The sequence below is a fragment of the Sciurus vulgaris genome (assembly GCF_902686455.1).
Source record: "Sciurus vulgaris genome assembly, contig: HiC_scaffold_289_arrow_ctg1, whole genome shotgun sequence".
Taxonomy (NCBI): Eukaryota; Metazoa; Chordata; class Mammalia; order Rodentia; family Sciuridae; genus Sciurus; species Sciurus vulgaris.
Genome location: NW_027632763.1, coordinates 239,023 through 257,655, shown reverse-complemented (window position 1 = coordinate 257,655; position 18,633 = coordinate 239,023). Strand labels below are relative to the sequence as shown.

Below are 18,633 nucleotides of genomic sequence, written 5' to 3'. Positions count from 1 at the left end.
TCATATAGTAATGAAATTTTCCAGTCTTAGTAGCCTGATGTATGAGAGGTACCTGACAATGAGCTTCAAGCCTCCAGCAGGTGTCTCAGGATGGGATTTGACCCACCTAAAGATCGGAGCTATGACTTCCCGGATTATCTGAGATGGCCACTCTGGCTTCCAAATGTGTTGGCAAATGGGGAGCTGCCGCTCAGGGTGTGGACGTGGTCAGCTTGAGGTCCTGGAGGTGTGGTGCGGTTGGTCAGGCAGGGTTCTTGGAGATCAGGTGTGTTTGGTATGGTTGCAGGATCCTGGAGGCCGGGTGCAATCAGTTGGTCTGGGGTCCCTGGTATAGTGCTCAGGCAGTTGGTCTGGGGGTCCTGGCGGCAGGGAGCAGTCAGTCGATGTGAGGGCCCCAGAGGCTGGGAGTGATTGGTCGGGCTGAGGGATCCTGGAGATGGGGCTCAATCTGTCCAGCCAGGGGTCCTACAGGACCTGGCTGTTTTCTGAAAATGGCGGCAGCCATGCGTAATCAAACCTGTAGGTACTGTAACAGTGAAATCGCAGGCAACAGCAGGCAGCTGGTGCTCTACTGGCAGTGGGTGATCAGTTTGCTGACTGTTGTCGGATGATGAGGAGGTGAACCTCGTGTGTTGGGTGATGGACAGGTGAGAACAAGACCTCATCTGCTCTTGGAGTGGCCTTTGCTCAACAGGAACTAAAGCAGAAGACCAGTTGGCAAAAACAGCTCAAACCCATTATATCCAAGGCCACTTGAGGGTGCCTTGTGGAAAAGGCTTAATTTATTTTTTAATTTTTTTTCATATTTACAGACTGCATTTTGATTCAGTATACATAAATGGGGTGCATTTCTACGGTTATACATGATGGAGATTCACACCATTCATGTAATCATACATGTACATAGGGTAATGATGTCTGTCTCATTCCACCATCTTTCATATGCCCACCCCCTCCCACCTCTCATTTACCTCTATATAATCCAATATTCCTCCATTCATCCCTTACCCCCCAACCCCATTATGTAACATCATCCACTTATCATGGAAAACATTGGGATTGGCTAGTTTCACTTTCTATGATTAGCTTAGTTTACAGCTATTATTTGAAAAATAATATTTTAGGATTATATCTACTATTCCCTTTTATTTGGATAAATTGTCATTCACACTATATTTTTAGTTATTTTAAGTACATCTGTGCATTTTTCAGCAGAGTCACTGTTGGACATGTCATCAAAGGGAAGAGAAGGAGATACTTTATTGAGAGAAATAGAGCCCAAATCAAGTAAATGTACATGAAGCACACTGAATCTTTAGAGTAGAAAAGAAATTTGTCAAAATTTTGGATAAAAACAGTTCAGGTAAGGAATGGGGTGTTCACAATAAAGGTGTAAAAATTATTACTCATTTTGGAAACCATTAATGATGAAAAGGAATTGCTTAAAAGTTAGTTTTTTGGGGTAGAAAATAGTGAACAGTATGAATTTCTGCTTTTATGTATTTTTAAATTTTGTGTATGAGAATGTTCCATTTATATTGTCTAGGATTTTGGATGAATCTTTGAGGCATTTCTTTGCATTGAACCTGGTGACATCCTCTTTCCCCAACAAGTGGATTTTTAAAGTTTTGGGTAATCAAAAGTATTATCTAAAGAAGGTAAGATTTACTGTGCACAATGGAGCACATCCACAAGACTTCAAGCTGAACAAGAGAAGGGGTCTTATACCCTCTCTTTGATCTGTAGAACATAGTACACACGTTTTAGGCACTCTACATTTTTTTCAGCATATGAATAATGCTTGTGAAAATATATAGTCAATCGTATATGTAAATTACTCACATATCCTTTTTGTTTCCTTCCTGATATAGATTCTATGATCCAATTGAGACAACTGAATGCAGATTCTTCATTTCACGTAACAAAACTTAAAAATATTCACTGCTCACAGTGTTCACTACATGTAGAAAAAATGGCAAAACTGGAAAGTTGAGCTTTGCAAACTTACAAAGGAGTATTGTGAAAAAAAATAGTGATATCAAAGGTTACACAGGAAAATGTAGTTTTAAAAGAAGAACTCCAAAATTTGAGGTATGTGTAAGCTAGAACTCTTTCATTTATACTACTGGTCCGTGGGGAAATATTTGTAACATTTGTAACTGCTGACTTATTTCTTTGCAAGAAATAAAACATTTTAATCATGTGAAATATAAAATTCTAATGAATAAGATAACACACTGTTAGTCATCATTACTTCTAAAACTTAAATGAATATTCTTGCCAATCACAGTTTAATGGGTGTACAGACTCCTATCTTATAGGAATTTATTTATTTATATAATTTTTTGAGACACTAAGTTGCTTAGGGCCTTGATAAGTTGCTAAGGATAGCTTTCAATTTGAGATACTCTTGCCTCAGCTTCCCTAGTTGCTGAAATTAGAGACCTGTGCCACCACACCTGACGAGAAATCTATTTATATAACAATTAGAAATTTGGATTTTTTAAATTTATACTTTTGCTTTTTATAATACAATGTTTCAAGGAATGCCATTTAGAAAAATTATTTCTCTATTTTACTCTGAATATATTTTCAGTGTGGAATTACTTGATTATAGAAATTTTTTAAAAGATATTTGATCAAGATTTCTAAATTGCTCTCAAGAAAGCTTATGTTAATTTAAATTTATCTCAAAGATAATGAAATGGGCATTTTTCATTGCCCAGAAACATGTTTTTAAACATTTATAGTTTGTATTCTGATGTTTGGGATCAAACCCAAGGGTTAGTTTAGCTAAGTAGATATGGGAATGCTGAGCTAGGCCCTCAGCTAGTTTTAAAAATTAAATGGAAAGTGATTACTGATTATTTTATTCAAATTCACTCTAGTTTAAAAATAAAATTTCTTCTTTATTGAAAAATTCATACTGTTAATTATTGGTTTGAATATTAAGTTTGGTCTTGTCCCAAAGGGGATTTTGAGTTGTTTATAAAATACATACTGCTCAACAAGGTAAGTCAAAAGTGCTACCATAAAATAAACATAAAAAGTTGAATAAAGTTACTTTTATCTGGAAAAGAAAATTTAAAGATAAACATTTTGTTATAGATGGGCCTTAGAAAAAGAAAAGATTGTTATTTGAAGAAAATAAGGACCAATTAAAAGAAAATGAATATAATAAAGAAGTGAAAAAGAAACTTGAAATATCTGTTACAAAATCTGATGCAGAATTAAGTACTACAAGAAATAAGTTTAATCAGGTAAATGAGCTTTCAGTAAAGTTTTGAATTTTTTATTTTATTTCAATGAACTTATTTATAATATTTATTTAACATACTCTATGCAGCCATGTTTCACTTCATGATGGAGATATGATCTGAGAAATATGCTGTCTGGCAAATTCACCAGCATGAAATCTCCATGTGTGTACTTCCACAAAATTCAGACATCTCCCACAGTGCCAGGCATTATGAACTTCCAGTATCTCCACTGTATATACAGTGCATTTTTCCCACAGCCTTGGAATGTGGGTGTGAGATTATTATTTAGGTTTAAAACAAAATGTTATCTCACCCTATAATTAAGTGATGACATTTGTGGCAAAATTAATTATTACACATTTTGGTATCTAGTAGATGTTCAGCATTTGTTTCCTGAATGAAAATGTTAGGTTTAATCACTGACATAAATATCAATTTGAGGCTTTTTATGTGAAGATACAGAGTAAATAGATTTGAAACTAGTTAAATATTTAATTATTACCTCATGTACATATATAACTGCATGACTGATTTGATCCTAGAATGTAATCAGAAAAAAATTAGGGTTTACATTCTATTTATGTATGATCTATCAAAACGTATAAAGGTATTCTACTGTCAGGCATGGCAGATTAGAACAAATAAAATTTTTTTAAAACTTCTTTTTCACAATTTCATCTCTGCCTGTATTTATGAAACATTTTTACTACTTGAGAATTTGTTTTCCTGTCATTTATGCAGTTGAAATTTGAGTAATTAATGTATAATAAAGATTTATGTGTTTTAATAATCTACTTGTTTTCAAAGGTTATTTATTTTGAACATATCATTCTTAATTAAAGTTTTTGACTTTCTATCCACGCTGGGATGAGGCCAAAACCTTCTAAAAAGAATCTCTAGATTTCATCAGAACAGGTCCTTGAGAACAGATTGCCAGAATTTACAGGATGGGAAACCAGAAAATCATCTTTGCAAACAGAAACCTATAGACATCGCAAAAACTGAAATGATTTCTGAATTATTTTCCTCTGTCATTCCCAAGTGTGTGTGTGTGTGTGTGTGTGTGTGTGTGTGTGTGTGTGTGTGTTTAAAAATTAACTATTTGTATCATGGAGAATTATAGAGTATTTAAAACCCATATATGAATTATAATCGTAAGTTGCATATTTGGGGAGTGCGGGTGGCATTTTTGTCCCATTGGATTAACTAATGTTTTTAATTCAACTCCATTTATCTGCAGAAGTCCAGTCATGGCTTTCACAGTGGCCTCATTCAGAGAAAAGACATTTAATATATTTCATAATTGATGATTTTTCAAGGATTTCAAAACCCTTGGTTCTAAAACAGATCTTCTAGTTTGAGGAGGTGAAATCACTTCCTTGATGTGTTAATGTAGTGGTGTGCTTATTATTCCCATTGTTAAGTAACAAGAAACATTGTGGCCAGCACAGACCCTGGATTTGAATATCATTTTCTTACTTTTGAGGAAAGGAAATCCTTTGCAACAAGCAATCTCCTGTTTTATATACAGAACACTTTTGGAAATCATGATGCACCATAAAATGTAATCTACTGGTACTTGTTCCTAATAAGTTGGTCAGTTTATTTTCATATTTCACACTTACATTTCAAACTTCACTAAGAAGAAATAGATTATAATGAGCAGAAACAGGAATTTTTTGCAGTAGAGCTTTATATATTTTACCTTATTTACCATTAGTATTTTGCAGCACAAGCCTTCTCTGATGTTTACACATTCACAGGATAGAAATAACTGGTTTGGTGGGTGAGCACTAGAAGCAGAGGTGGAAGACCTAGAGACAATCTCACAACTTGCCTATATTTTTTGCCTCACCCTACTTCCCAGAATTGTGCTCATTGATGAACATGGATATGCTTAGTGTTCTTCCTAGTTTTATCACATATTAATGTGTGCAATTCTCATAACTACAAAATTTTAAAACAGAATATGCATAGAATATTTTCAGGGAAAGAAACTTAAGAAAATTCTGTGTGACCAAGTACATGTAGAGCTATGGACTGGTCATATGCATAAGATGTCAGTGAACAAACTTTTCTTTTACATCCAAACTTAGTAATCACTTATTTTATGACTTGTATCTAATGTGCTTTAGAACTTTTCAATTTTGAGATCGTTATTTGGTAGCTAAATGTATCCTTGATTTTATTAGGTTTCTACTAGTGATATGACAGAGAACAAGCTATGGCATGAATATAATGGGATGAAGAATAGCTCCATGATGAGACTGGAAAGAGAAATAAATATTAAAATAAAATATCAGAACCAGAAAAGGAAATACCTTGATACTACTGGAACTTTAAGAGAAAAGAGCAATGACCCTCAAAGGATACACAAACTGAATGAGGAAACACTTACAAAAATAACATTCCAGCATAATGAACAGTTTGATATTCCAAAAGTGGAAAATCCAATGCAGAATTTTACACTGGAGAGTGAGAAAAAAATGCAGAAAAAATGGAAACAGAAGTCAAATCATACCCTGCCTCACTGGCTGCTGCCCCATATCATTGTGTTGAAAGTCAAACACCAAAAACATATCTAGAACTTGCTTTCCAAGAGCAAGAAATAGGGGCTTTACTTCACAGAAAAAGAAGAATTTTGATGTATTAACTTAAAAGATAGTAGTGATATTCCTTCCCAACAAGATTTGAAGTCTGAAATAAACAGTGACCTCGAAAATGAGATTGATCAGAAAAGAGATACCCTCAGAGTAAGGACTTTGATTTCAGAACAAGAAAAAAGACTCCTAAAACAAAGTGCCAAATGAAGGGGATGGAACACAAGTGTCAAAATGAACAAAGGGAAATGAGTGAATACATCAGAGAGCAGAAATCTTATAGAAAGGAGAGATTATCTAAAATCCAAAGTAAAATTACACTGCTTCAGCAGCAATTGCATGACCTTCATAAGAGATGAAAATCAAAACAATGCAGTGATTAATTTCCAAAATGAATTTCATGAAATTATAAAATGATTTCAAGCTCAGATTGAAAGACAAAAGCTCTTGCTAAAAGTAGAGATATGTAATTATTCAATGAAAATAATCACTTTAAGGAAAAATGTCAATGTGAAAATAAAAACAAAAAAGTGTCAAGCAAGTAAGCTGTTTCAAGTATCTTTGAAGGAATACTCAGTGATATTTGGTTATGGTTAAATGCATGTAGATGAAAATAAAAATTCATATAAATGTTTTCTGTCTCAACACAGAAACATAACCTGGTTTCCCCTCAATACAACATAGACCCAATTTCTAACACAAATAAATGATCTGTGTTTGAAGTAAGAAGCCTTCCAATTTTTCTGCTCTGATTCTTATACATCATGTACATATTTCAAAAGTAACACTCTGCCTCATAAATGTGTACAGTTACATGCCAATTAAACACAGAAACTTAGTGCTACATAGAACTGATTTTAAAATTTAATAAGGAAAAATATCAAAAACCTTGGACCTAATAGATGCTTCATTTTGAGTATAGAATTGTGAAGTTTTAAGAGGTTGAATTACAGATTTTTAGTAGCCATATGTGCTGACCTTAGTAAAATATTCTCAGCAATATCTATTTTTGGTGCTGGTAATTGAATCCAAAGATTTGCACATGGTAAGCATGTGCTCAACTACTGGAATATACACCATCTCCATGAATTCCTGTTGCCATATTTCAAAATCATGATATAACAGATACATACAAATGCTTATACCCACTTTCACTTAAAATTTCTTCACAGATTTCCCACTGAACTGAAATGCAGATGCTGTGTTTTATAATAGATTTCCTTCACTAAAATTTTATATATTTCTAGTTGGTAATTTTAATTATATTCATGTCAATTTGATTTAAATGAGAAAATAACTGTCCAAAATAGCTGTTGACCTCTCAACTATTCAAAAGGATCTACTTGTTATTATCATAAATTGGGACAAATGTGATGAATTGCAGCAACACCACAATTTATTCAATCTAGTTCATTGCATCTGTCCATGATAACTTGCTCATACTTTTCTTCAAAACTCAATTACTATTATGAAAAGGATATAAACTTCTAGCACAAAGATAGTTGTCCTCATCTATATTCATTAATTTGGCAGTGAATTCCTATTTCCAGACTAATGAGAGTGGCAGGATTTATGTACAGCAGAAACAGTGTGAGGATGGGTGGTTGTTTTTTTGTTTTTTATAAATGCATGTTATTCAGGGAAAAAAATGAAATACTAATTGTGCAATTCTCAAAGAATCAAAAACCCTATGAGAGGGTTATACTAGCAGACTCCTGATGGAGAAACAGCAGAGCCAAATTTCATATGGTCTTCTGTGTACAAGTTCTGCCCCAAGTCAGCCTTGGAATACATAAAATTGGGCACCCAACAAAAGTTTTATTAAAAGAAAATCTAGTAAACCCTACCTCAAACTGTGAGCCTGCATGTCAAAGCATTGAAGTCAACTGGCTGAGATTAGTTACATTATGCTTCCCTTTTGGATTTCAGATTGATTTCTTATCATCCTGTTTTGACTTTGGTGAAATAGTGAGCTGTTTGAGTTGTGAAAGTTAAGGAAAGGTCACAATATCTATATTGAGAAAACAAACACATTTTAATTTCTAAAAATCGCTGAACATCTCACTGGGGATCTCATTTTTAAGAGATTCTTGTTAACTGTGTGAAATAAATAAAACCGAAGTGATAATTTGAACTTTCCTTTAATTCTGCATTTAAATTAGATTTCAAAATGAATATCACTGTCTATAATTGAAGATAGATGTTGATGTGATTTGGGCCCTGGCTCTGTGCTCTATGCTCTGACTCTAGGCTCTCTCTCTGTACTCTATGCAGTGTGCTCAGTCTCTGTGCTCTTTGCTCTGTGCCTCTGTGCACTCTGTTCTCTGGGCTCTGTGTTATGGGCTCTGGCTCTAATCTGTTCTCTTCATTCTGCATTCTGGGCTCTGGTTCTGGCTCTGGCTGTGTGCTCTGTGGTCTTTGCTGTGGCTCTGATCTATCTCTGTATTCTGGGTCTGGGCTCTGGGCTCTGTGCTCTCTGTTCTGAGTTCTGGGCTGCAGGCTCTGTGTTCTGTCTCTGTCATCTGGATCTGGGCTCTGTTCTCTGAGATCTGGGCTAGGGTCACTGTGCTCTTGTCTCTGTGCTTTGTGCTCTGCATTCTGTGTTCTGAGCTCTGGACTCTGTGCTCGGGGCACTGGGCTCTGGGCTCTGTGTCTGGGCTCCATCTCTGTGCTCTGCATTCTGTGCTCTGTGTGCTGTCTGTGTGTTCTGTCTCTGGGCTAGGTGCACTGTGCTCTGTGCTCTGGGCTCGGCAATCTGTGCTCTGTTCTCTGGGCCCTGTACTCTGTTTTCTGTGCTTTGTGCTGTGGTCTGTGCACTGGGATCTGTCATCTGGGCTCCATCTCTATTCTGTGCTCGGTGCTCTGGTTTTGTGCTCTCTCTGTACTTTGTGCTTTTTTCTGTACTCTGTGCAATGTGCTCAGTCTCTTTGGTCTTTGCTTGGTGCTCTGCACTCTGTTCTCTGGACTCTGGGCTCTGTTCTGTGCTCTGGCTCTGTACTCTGTGCTCTGCATTCTGCATTCTGGGCTCTGGCACTGACTCTGGCTGTGTGCTCTGTGGTCTTTGCTCTGGGCTCTGGATCTGAGCTCTGTGTTCTATCTCTGCATTCTGGGTCTGGGCTCTGGGTTCTATGCTCTTTGCTAGTCACTGTGCTCTGTTCTCTGTGTTCTGAGCTCTGAGTTAGGGTCTCTGTGCTCTTGTCTCTGAGCTTTCTGCTCTGTGCACCGTGCTCTGACTCTACTCTCTGCTGTGGGCTCAGATTCTGTGCTCTGTGCTCTGTGCTCTGATCTCTGTGCTCTGTACTCTGTGTTCTAGTCTCTGTGTTCTCTGTACTGTGCATCCATGCTTTGGGATCTGGCTCTGGCTTTGTGCTCTGGGCTCTGTGATCTCTGCTCTTTGCTCTGGCTTTGTGCTCTGGGCTCTGTGATCTCTGCTCTTTGCTCTGGCTTTGTGCTCTGGGCTCTGTGATCTCTGCTCTTTGCTCTGGCTTTGTGCTCTGGGCTCTGTGATCTCTGCTCTTTGCTCTGGCTTTGTGCTCTGGGCTCTGTGATCTCTGCTCTTTGCTCTGGCTTTGTGCTCTGTTCTCTGGGCTCTGTGCTCTACACTCTACATTCTACATTTGGGAGTCTGGAGTCTGGGCTCTGGCTCTGTGCTCTGATCTCTGTGCTCTGGCTGTGTCCTCTAAGCTCTGTGATCTGTGATCTGGAATAGGCTCTGTGCCTTGGGTTCTGGGCTCTGTGTTCTGTCTCTGTATTCTGCTCTGGTCTCTGGTCTCTGTGCTCTGTACTCTCTGCTCTGAGCTCTGAGCTCTGGGTATATTGCAGGAAGCATGTAAGTCATTAGAAATTGACAAGAAAATTAGATATATACTCACAAAAAATGGCAAGGATTAATTCCTACTGAATGAGTATGAATTTCAGCCTGAGTGATAAGAAAGTTAGATAGCATTGATAAAGTTTTCATTAGCTTTAGGTTTTCTCTTTTTTTTTGTTTGGGGATTTCTGTTGAATACAACCACAGGACTGATATAGACTAAATGGATATCAGCATTACCGCTTTACTAAAACTTGCTGTTAAGTTTACAAAGGTAAGAACACCTTTGTGATGACCATAAGTACTTAGGCAAACGTACAAGTACCAATGTGAAGACGCAGAATGCTAGAGAACTCAGTAAGGTGTATGCAGAGGAGCAAGCAAGGAACCTGAGAAGTTCAACGTCAAAGCTGAAGTAATAACATGGCAGCATATATGAGGAGTGACCTGTCAGAATGGTTTCGTCCATGTTATGGTAAGCATGCAATCCGTCCCTCTTTTGTCTCATGGTCTAAAAGTCCAAAGGTTTGATGAGAATCCAGGGGAAGATAGAGATTATTTCTCATCAGAAAGGATGTTCTGAACTAACTGGATCAGATATATGCTTTCAGAATCAAAGCTAATATATGTAGGGTTGTTTGTTTCATACCCATGTGGGACAGTGGCACATCTTCTTTGACTAAATACTCTATTTTCGGCCATTCCATGTATCTTTTTCCACCTTTGTGCACAGATGCAGGTTCCACATCTGAAAAGAAAAATCAAAAAAAAGCACATGATAAAGAATAAAGAATTCAGATAAGCCAATCCTAAGCAAAGTGAGTTCTGAAAGCCTCACATATTAGACAGATTGCAGAGAAGGATTTTGCATCAAAGGCTTTGGTGTATACGCAGTCAGTATCAGTCTACATGTTTGAGGAATAAAGAAATGAATTTCATCACGAATCCTGGTTCAAAATGAATCTACCAGAACATAGCTAAAAGTGATTTCAAATATTTTCAGAAAGGGCTGGCTGTGCAGAAAACTATGTATCTAGAGATCAGAATTTAGCACCCCAAGAGACCGCACATTTGCCATACCCAGGGATATGGATTCTTTCCAATGCAGCAGTAGATTAGTACTATTGGTAGGGGTGGTAGTAGTAGTAATAGTAGTAGTAGTAGTAGTTGAAGTAGTAGTAATAGTCAAAGAAGCCCACATAATAATGAAATAATCACTGCCTTTCAAACAACAAAAGCTTCAAAATGCTAGGCCTCACATCTGATCCACTGATATGCTTGCCACACCTATGAGTGTGGGCCTGTTAGCTATGGAGGAGAAATTCGTATCTGCTGGTTGAACTGATTCTTCCAGTCCATGCTGGTTTCAATCACCTGTGCTCCATGATCATCTCACCTTTGGTTTTAAGGCACCTACCCTGACAGAAGCTGAACTGCATTCTTTCAGATTCCTCACTTATCCCCTCCACAATTACCTAGCTAATGTCTTTGGTTTTTCCCTCATTTCCCCTTCCCTTTAGCTTTTTCAAAAGACCCTTTAGAGCTAGGTACAAGATCCTTTTCATTTCAGATTCTTTTTATGCCGTATGCCAACTCCTTGCCTACCAAAGGACAAAATTTATCTCAAAAATGTCATTTCTAAATCTGTCTTTTGCACTCTTCACATTACTCAAGAGACATGCTCAGAATTACAGTAATCCTTATGCTGGCATGTCAGCTGCTTTGTATTCTGATGTGTGGGATCCACTACTATTATTCAAAATACACCAAAGGGACCTTCTTATTCAGGCTACCAAAAAAAAAGTTTCTGCACAACCAGATCATTGCAAACACCTTCAAATATAAAGAAATCATGAAAGCAAAGACCTGTTGAGTCAGAATGAGATTGTGAACATGGCCACATCACATGATTCATCACAGTTTGAGAATTCCTGTAACAACTTCCTTACCTTTCAGGACCTCTACCTTAATTTGAACATAGTTCTGGGTTACTCCCTAGGATGTCCTCCTCCAATCAAACTTTAAAACAAGCTGTAAGCTTTCCAAATTGAATTGGACTTACCTGTGGTTTTGGGGACACTTCATGATCATTCAAATTGTTTTCTACTTTCATAACTGATGTTTTTCCCTACAAATGTTTTCACAGGTAGTAGCAACATATTTGTTGTCTCTAGATTGTACACATGGACAATCATTTGTGGTAAATAAACGTAGCAATGTGGGATCATCCCTTCTCTTCTCAATTCCTTTCCAACTGCCACTCAGTCAGGAAGGTTTGGTATATAGTACTCTATCGCTCTTTCAAATTTAGACATGGAAACTCACACATGCTTCCAACACTTTGAAAGCTCTGCTCTTTCCCCTGCTCAAATGTGACCTGAATGACCTTCCAGCTGCTCAGTACAACTGCTCCATCTTCTGTCATTAACTCCTGGGAATCAGCACCTTCCCCACTCTTTGATCCCCATTCCTCCCTCCCTTTATTTTAACTTGACCTTGGTTGTCGAATGTATCAAAATGCAACTCACAATTCACTTTCTTCCGCACTACCACCTGTATAAACTGTGGCACAAACCTAATAATGTATGACTCATTCTATTATTTTGTCCTTGCTAGCCTTCGCATCAGTACAACCTTGGAACAGATAAAATATAGTAATGCTCATGTTTGAAGGCCACAGTCTCACCAAGGTAGTGTGCGTCATCTGTGGTTCTTACCTTCTACATGTCCACTTATGATACTCTTTGCTCCTCGATCAGATCCTCCAGATATGTCAGAAGCACACACCTCTGGATGTTGTTCCCAAATACTCTGTGTAACAGAAATGTCAATAATGAGGAGAGTAAAGATTTCATCAACGATCTTATCTCATCACCATATATGTCAGCGTGAAATCACTGCAACTGGAAATAACATGAGTGCCTTCTGAACAAGAAAATCTCCTGAAACATTCACTACTCTAGGCACTGCTGCACGGTATGAGCTCTCATGTTCTTCTGACTACTGTTGGAGTACATGAGGATGAGGAACCTAGGAAATGTCTTTAATCTCAACAAACACACTGATATATATAACCAAAACAAGTAGCATGGATATCCATTCCGTCCATTTTGTAGTGCCCCGACAAATCTACAAACACTGTATAAATCTTCTCTGAAATGTTTTGAGAATTGCACTTGACATTATACACCTTCAAATTTGTAAACACCGAACGGCCAAAATTTTACCTTCAAGAATGATACTTCATTGTAGGAGAGTTTCAATTCCGTCACCGTGCTTAGACGCAGTATACTGTGAAACTTACATTACTTCTGAAGCTATTCCCAACTTGGGTGCACTTAAAATTGCTCAGATTAGAAGAGTATATTATGATGCCTGCTTTCCAAATGGATACTGCCTAATTTCCCTCCTGGATGCAAAGAAGGTCAGTTGACAAGAAATTTAAATGGACACTTCACTCACCCGTTGCTGGCTCTATCCCATGTCATCAAGCTGCTCCTGCTTTTCTGCTGGTACCATGTCCCAGTGTGACTCTGCTGATAAACATAAAGATGTATGTAAGTTACTTTAAACCCTTAGAATAAGAAAAATCTGGCCAACTAGGAAGGGGTAAAGGTAATCCTTCTATAATTTTAGTTTCACATTTACAATTTTCAATTGAGCTTAATTTTAGGTGCATCTTTATGGTGTTTGAAACTCTTGGATTGTTGTGCATGGGGCCCTGAAGATTATATACAGGCCCAGGTGGATCCTTCCAAAAAACTGTTTTCACTACTTCAAATCCCAAGCCTTTTGTGTTTGGAGATGGGGGTGTGCAAATTCCCTGGCTGGCTGAGAAACTGTCAATAGCATGCCTCAGCCTCCCAGGAATCTGCAAATGCAGATGGGCCGCTCTTCACCAAGTCGGGACAATGAGTTATTTAGGGAATAATTAGGCTGATCCAAAACTCCTGAGGCACTACACTTCATCAAGTTCAATGCATAGGATGACGCAAAGGTTCACCCACTCGAGGAAAACGGATATTTTGAAGAAAAATATAAAAATTACAAGGGAAACAGAGCAAAACTAGACGCCCTTCAACAGATGAATGGATAAAGAATCGGTCAGATAAATACATACACAATGGAATTCCATTCAGTCATACAATGAATCAAAACGCAGTCTCTAATAAGTTGAAGATAGTAAATGAAAGAAAATGAAACTTCACATTCTTTACTAGGTCTTTAATGGAATAATAACTTTTCAGGCACCACTGAACATCATTTCTGGAATTCAACATCAACAACAACAGCAGCAACATCTGGTCACTGTTGCACTTTTACCAATGAACTGCATGTTCCTTTCCTTTCCTTTATCTTCATTTCCTCTATTAGTATTCAATCCACCTCTGCAAGCAGCAATCATGGTGCCTGCTATTCCTGACATAAACTGGTTTTGCTTCCCTGGTGCTACCTCACTCATGCATCCTCATTTCTACTGTGGAATAACCACTTTTCCTCTAAATTATTCCCTTTCCTCTCTATTCCACTAGGTCCTGGCCTTCCAGGGGCTACTTTCATAGCAAATGTGGGTGAACACTTTATATACTGGCAACCATAATTGAGTGTGAGGTCAGAATCTGCGGCCATGACAGGTTCATGGATGGTGCCTTTTTCGAGGTAGGAATGAATGCAGACTTGAAGAGTGAGGGTATCACGCAGAGGCACAAAATGTCACAGTGTGGAAGACTGTACCACGGCATAGACAAGAGTCTTAAATCAGTCTTTGTCTGATTATCTAGGAACTGTTGAAAACTGCCAGAGAAGGGTGCAGACAGTGAAAAGGCTAAAGATGCACATTAGGCACAAGTGTACAGTGAAAGAGGCCTAGAAATGTTGAGGTGCTTGGAAATCCACATTCCAAAGATGGTAACATATGCCTGAAAGGAGGGCATGTCTCCAAAAGGACCTGGATTCTGTCATCACCGTGGAGAGGTTAACAAACAGCAAGTCAATGAGTGATGAGCCAACACTCCCTGGCAGTGTGCAAGTTTTATGTGTACACTGCTCTGGGTCAAAATTTCAGGAAGGAGTATTCACCAGCAAATGTTCATTTTACAAAAAAGCGATAAATTAGAGTACACATGATCATACATTTTATCATTTCCTGCTACAAGCTGACCACAAAGCTTGGGGCAATCATGAAATAAAGTGGAATATGAACCATAGCAAAAGTTAAATGCATTCAGTCAGTACACTGGGTGTCACAGCAGAGTGGACACTGTCTTATGAATGAGTCTGTCCTATGTTTCACAGACTGGCCTTGACATTCTGGTCTCAAGAAAATAAAGGTCCTCCTGTTGCAGGATTCTGGACTCTAGCACTGCTCCTCTGGACCTACATGCAAAATGTGGATGGCAAGGGAATCAGCCACATAATCCACGTAACTGGTGCAATGACTCCAATTTGGGAAGCTTACTTGTACCAATGTCTATGATACGATATTTGTAAACACCATCTCTTCGGGCACTTACAGAAATATTTTGAAACCTGGATGAAAACAAATACACAGTCATGATGGGGCAAATCCTATCAATGCATTGCAGGAAACACATAAATCATGAGTGAGAAGTTGCCTATCATTTCAGACATCTTAATAGAGCTGTTTACATAGATGTTGCACTGCAAAAGTTGACTGATTTCAGTTTCCTTGTTCCCTCCATCTAGTTTCCATTTTGGGGAACTCTATGTTTCCTGTTGGTGGCAGGCTTTATGTCCCTGGAGACAAGTCACTTTGCAATGTTTCCTGTTTCACCCACCATTCACTCATTAATGAAACACAAAAGCAGACAACGATTTACCTTGCAGGAAGCATGTAAGACCTTAGAAACTGACAAGAAAATTAGATATATACTCACAAAAAATGGCAAGGATTAATACCACCTCATATTCCTACTGAATGAGTATGAATTTCAGCCTGAGTGATAAGAATGTTAGATAGCATTGATGAAGTTTTCATTAGCTTTGGGTTTTCTCTTTTTTTGTTTGGGGATTTTTGTTGAATACAACCACAGGACTGATATAGACTAAATCGATATCAGCATTACCGCTTTACTAAAACTTGCTGTTAAGTTTACAAAGGTAAGAACATCTTTCCGAAGACCATAAGTACTTAGGCAAGGATACAAGTACTAATGTGAAGACGCAGAATGCTAGAGAACTCAGTAAGGTGTATGCAGAGGAGCAAGCAAGGAACCTGAGAAGTTCAATGTCAAAGCTGAAGTAATAACATGGCAGCACATATGAGGAGTGACCTGTCAGAATGGTTTCATCCATGTTATGGTAAGCATGCAACCCGTCCCTCATTTGTCTTATGGTCTAAAAGTCCAAAGGTTTAATGAGAATCCAGGGGAAGATATAGATAATTTCTCATCAGAAAGGATTTTCTGAACTAACTGGATCAGATATATATTTTCAGAATCAAAGCTAATATATGTACGGTTGTTTGTTTCATACCCATGTGGGAGAGTGGCACATCTTCATTGAGTGAACATTCTGGTTTTGGCCATTTCATGTATCTTTTTCCACTCTTGTGTACAGATGCAGGCTCCACATCTGAAAAGAAATATCAAACAAAACCACATGATAAAGTATAAAGAATTCAGATAAGCCAATCCTAAGCAAAGTGAGTTCTGAAAGCCTCACATATTGGACAGATTGCAGAGAAGGATTTTGCGTCAAAGGCTTTGGTATATATGTAGGCAGTATCAGTCTACTGATACTGTTTGAGGAATAAAGAAATGAATTTAATCACGAATCCTGGTTCAAAATGAATCTACCAGAGCATGGCTAAAAGTGATTTCAAATATTTTCAGAAAGGGCTGGCTGTGTAGAAAACTGTGTATCTAGAGATCAGAATTTAGCACCCCAAGAGACCGCACATTTGCCATACCCAGGGATATGGATTCTTTCCAATGCAGCATGGGTTAGTACTAGCGCTAGGGGTGGTAGTAGTAGTAGTAGTAGTAGTAGTACTAGTAGTAGTTGAAGTAGTAGTAATAGTCAAAGAAGCCCACATAATAATGAAATAATCTCTGCCTTTCAAACAACTACAGCTTCAATATTCTAGGACTCTCCTCTGATCCACTGATATGCTAGCTACACACATGAGTGTGGGCCTGTTAGCTATGGAGGAGAAATTCATATCTGCTGTTTGAACTGATTCTTCCAGTCCATGCTGGTTTCAATCATCTGTGCTCCATGATCATCTCACCTTTGGTTTTAAGGCACCTACCCTGACAGAAGCTGAACTGCATTCTTTCAGATTCCTCACTTATCCCCTCCACAATTACCTAGCTAACGTCTTTGGTTTTTCCCTCATTTCCCCTTCCCTTTAGCTTTTTCAAAAGACCCTTTAGAGCTGGGTACAAGATCCTTTCCATTTCAGATTCTTTCTATGCCGTATGCCAACTCCTTGCCTGCCAAAGGACAAAATTTATCTCAATAACATCATTTCTAAATCTGTCTCTTGCACTCTTCATGTTACTCAAGAGACATGCTCAGAATTATAGTAATCCTTATGCTAGCATGTCAGCTGCTTTGTATTCTGATGTGTGGGATCCACTACTATTATTCAAAATACACCAAGGAACCTTCTTATTCAGGCTACCAAAAAAAAAAAAAATTGTCTGCACAACAGATCATTGCAAACACCTTCGAATATAAAGAAATCATGAAAGCAAAGATCTGCTGAGTCAGAATGAGATTGTGAACATGGCCACATCACATGATTCATCACAGTTTGAGAATTCCTGTAACAACTTTCTTGCCTTCCAGGACCTCTACCTTAATTTGAACATAGTTCTGGGTTTCTCCCTAGGATGTCCTCCTCCAATCAAAGTTTAGAACAAGCTGTAAGCTTTCCAAATTGAATTGGACATACCTGTGGTTTTGGGGCCCCTTCATGATCATTCAAAATGTTTTCTACTTTCATAACTGATGTTTCTCCCCTACAAATGTTTTCACAGGTAGTAGCAACATATTTGGTGTCACTAGATTGTATACATGGACAATCATTTGTGGTAAATAAACGTAGCAATGTGGGATCATCCCTTCTCTTCTCAATTCCTTTCCAACTGCCACTCAGTCAGGAAGGTTTGGTATGTAGTACTCTATCCCTCTTTCAAATTTGGACATGGAAACTCACACATGCTTCCCACACTTTGAAAGCACTGCTCTTTCCCTTGCTCAAATGTGACCTGAATGACCTTCCAGCTGCTCAGTACAACTGCTCCATCTTCCGTCCTTAACTCCTGTTACTCAGCGCCTTCCCCACTCTTTGGTCCCCCTTCCTCTCTCCCTTTCTTTATTTCAACTTGACCTTGGTTGACGAATGTATCAAAATGCAACTCACAATTCATTTTCTTCCGCACTACCACCTGTATGAACTGTGGCACAAAGCTAATAATGTATGACTCATTCTATTTTCTTTACTTGATATTGATTTGTTTAAATCATGTATGTCCTCCTGGTTCAGTTTGGGAGGAGCCTATGTCTGTAGAAATTTGTCAATATCTTCGGTACTTACTATTTTGTTGGAATATAGATTTTCAAAGTAGCTTCTCATTATGTTCTGTATCTCAGTGGTGTCTGTTGTGATATTTCCTTTTGCATCATGTATTTTAGTAATTTGAGTCTTCTCTCTCCTTGTCTTTGTTAGTGTGACTAAGGGTTATCTATTTTGTTTACTTTCTCAAAGAACCAACTTTTTGTTATGTCAATTTTTTGAATAGTTTCTCTTGTTTCAATTTTATTGATTTCAGCTCTGATTTTAAGTATTTCCACTCTTCTCCTACTTTGCTGTTATTCTGTTCTTCTTTTTCTAGGGCTTTGAGCTGTAATGTTAGATTTGATTACACGTGGCTGCCGCCATTTTGAGACAATAGCCAGGCCCTGGAAGACCCCTGGCAGGACTGACTGAGTC

General features: G+C 38.1%; 2 long non-coding RNA genes across 5 annotated transcripts in view; one reads left to right on the top strand and one right to left on the bottom strand.

The window, feature by feature from the left end:
- The window catches only part of LOC306652567, a 30,699-nt gene extending 24,240 nt beyond the window's left edge, over positions 1 to 6,459 (top strand). For 3 of the 4 annotated variants that reach the window (XR_013761469.1, XR_013761470.1, XR_013761472.1), the window contains 2 exons: positions 1,952 to 2,091; positions 5,453 to 6,459. This is a non-coding gene — a long non-coding RNA (uncharacterized lncRNA). The remainder of the gene's footprint in view (positions 1 to 1,951; positions 2,092 to 5,452) is intronic. The other variant, XR_013761471.1, reaches the window with a different exon arrangement.
- Positions 6,460 to 10,319: 3,860 nt separating this feature from the next.
- LOC306652562 lies at positions 10,320 to 13,242 on the bottom strand. The gene is made up of 3 exons (XR_013761457.1): positions 13,134 to 13,242; positions 12,389 to 12,482; positions 10,320 to 10,419 (listed from the first exon to the last, which is right to left on the bottom strand). It is a non-coding gene; the product is annotated as an uncharacterized lncRNA (long non-coding RNA).
- Positions 13,243 to 18,633: the final 5,391 nt, after the last annotated feature.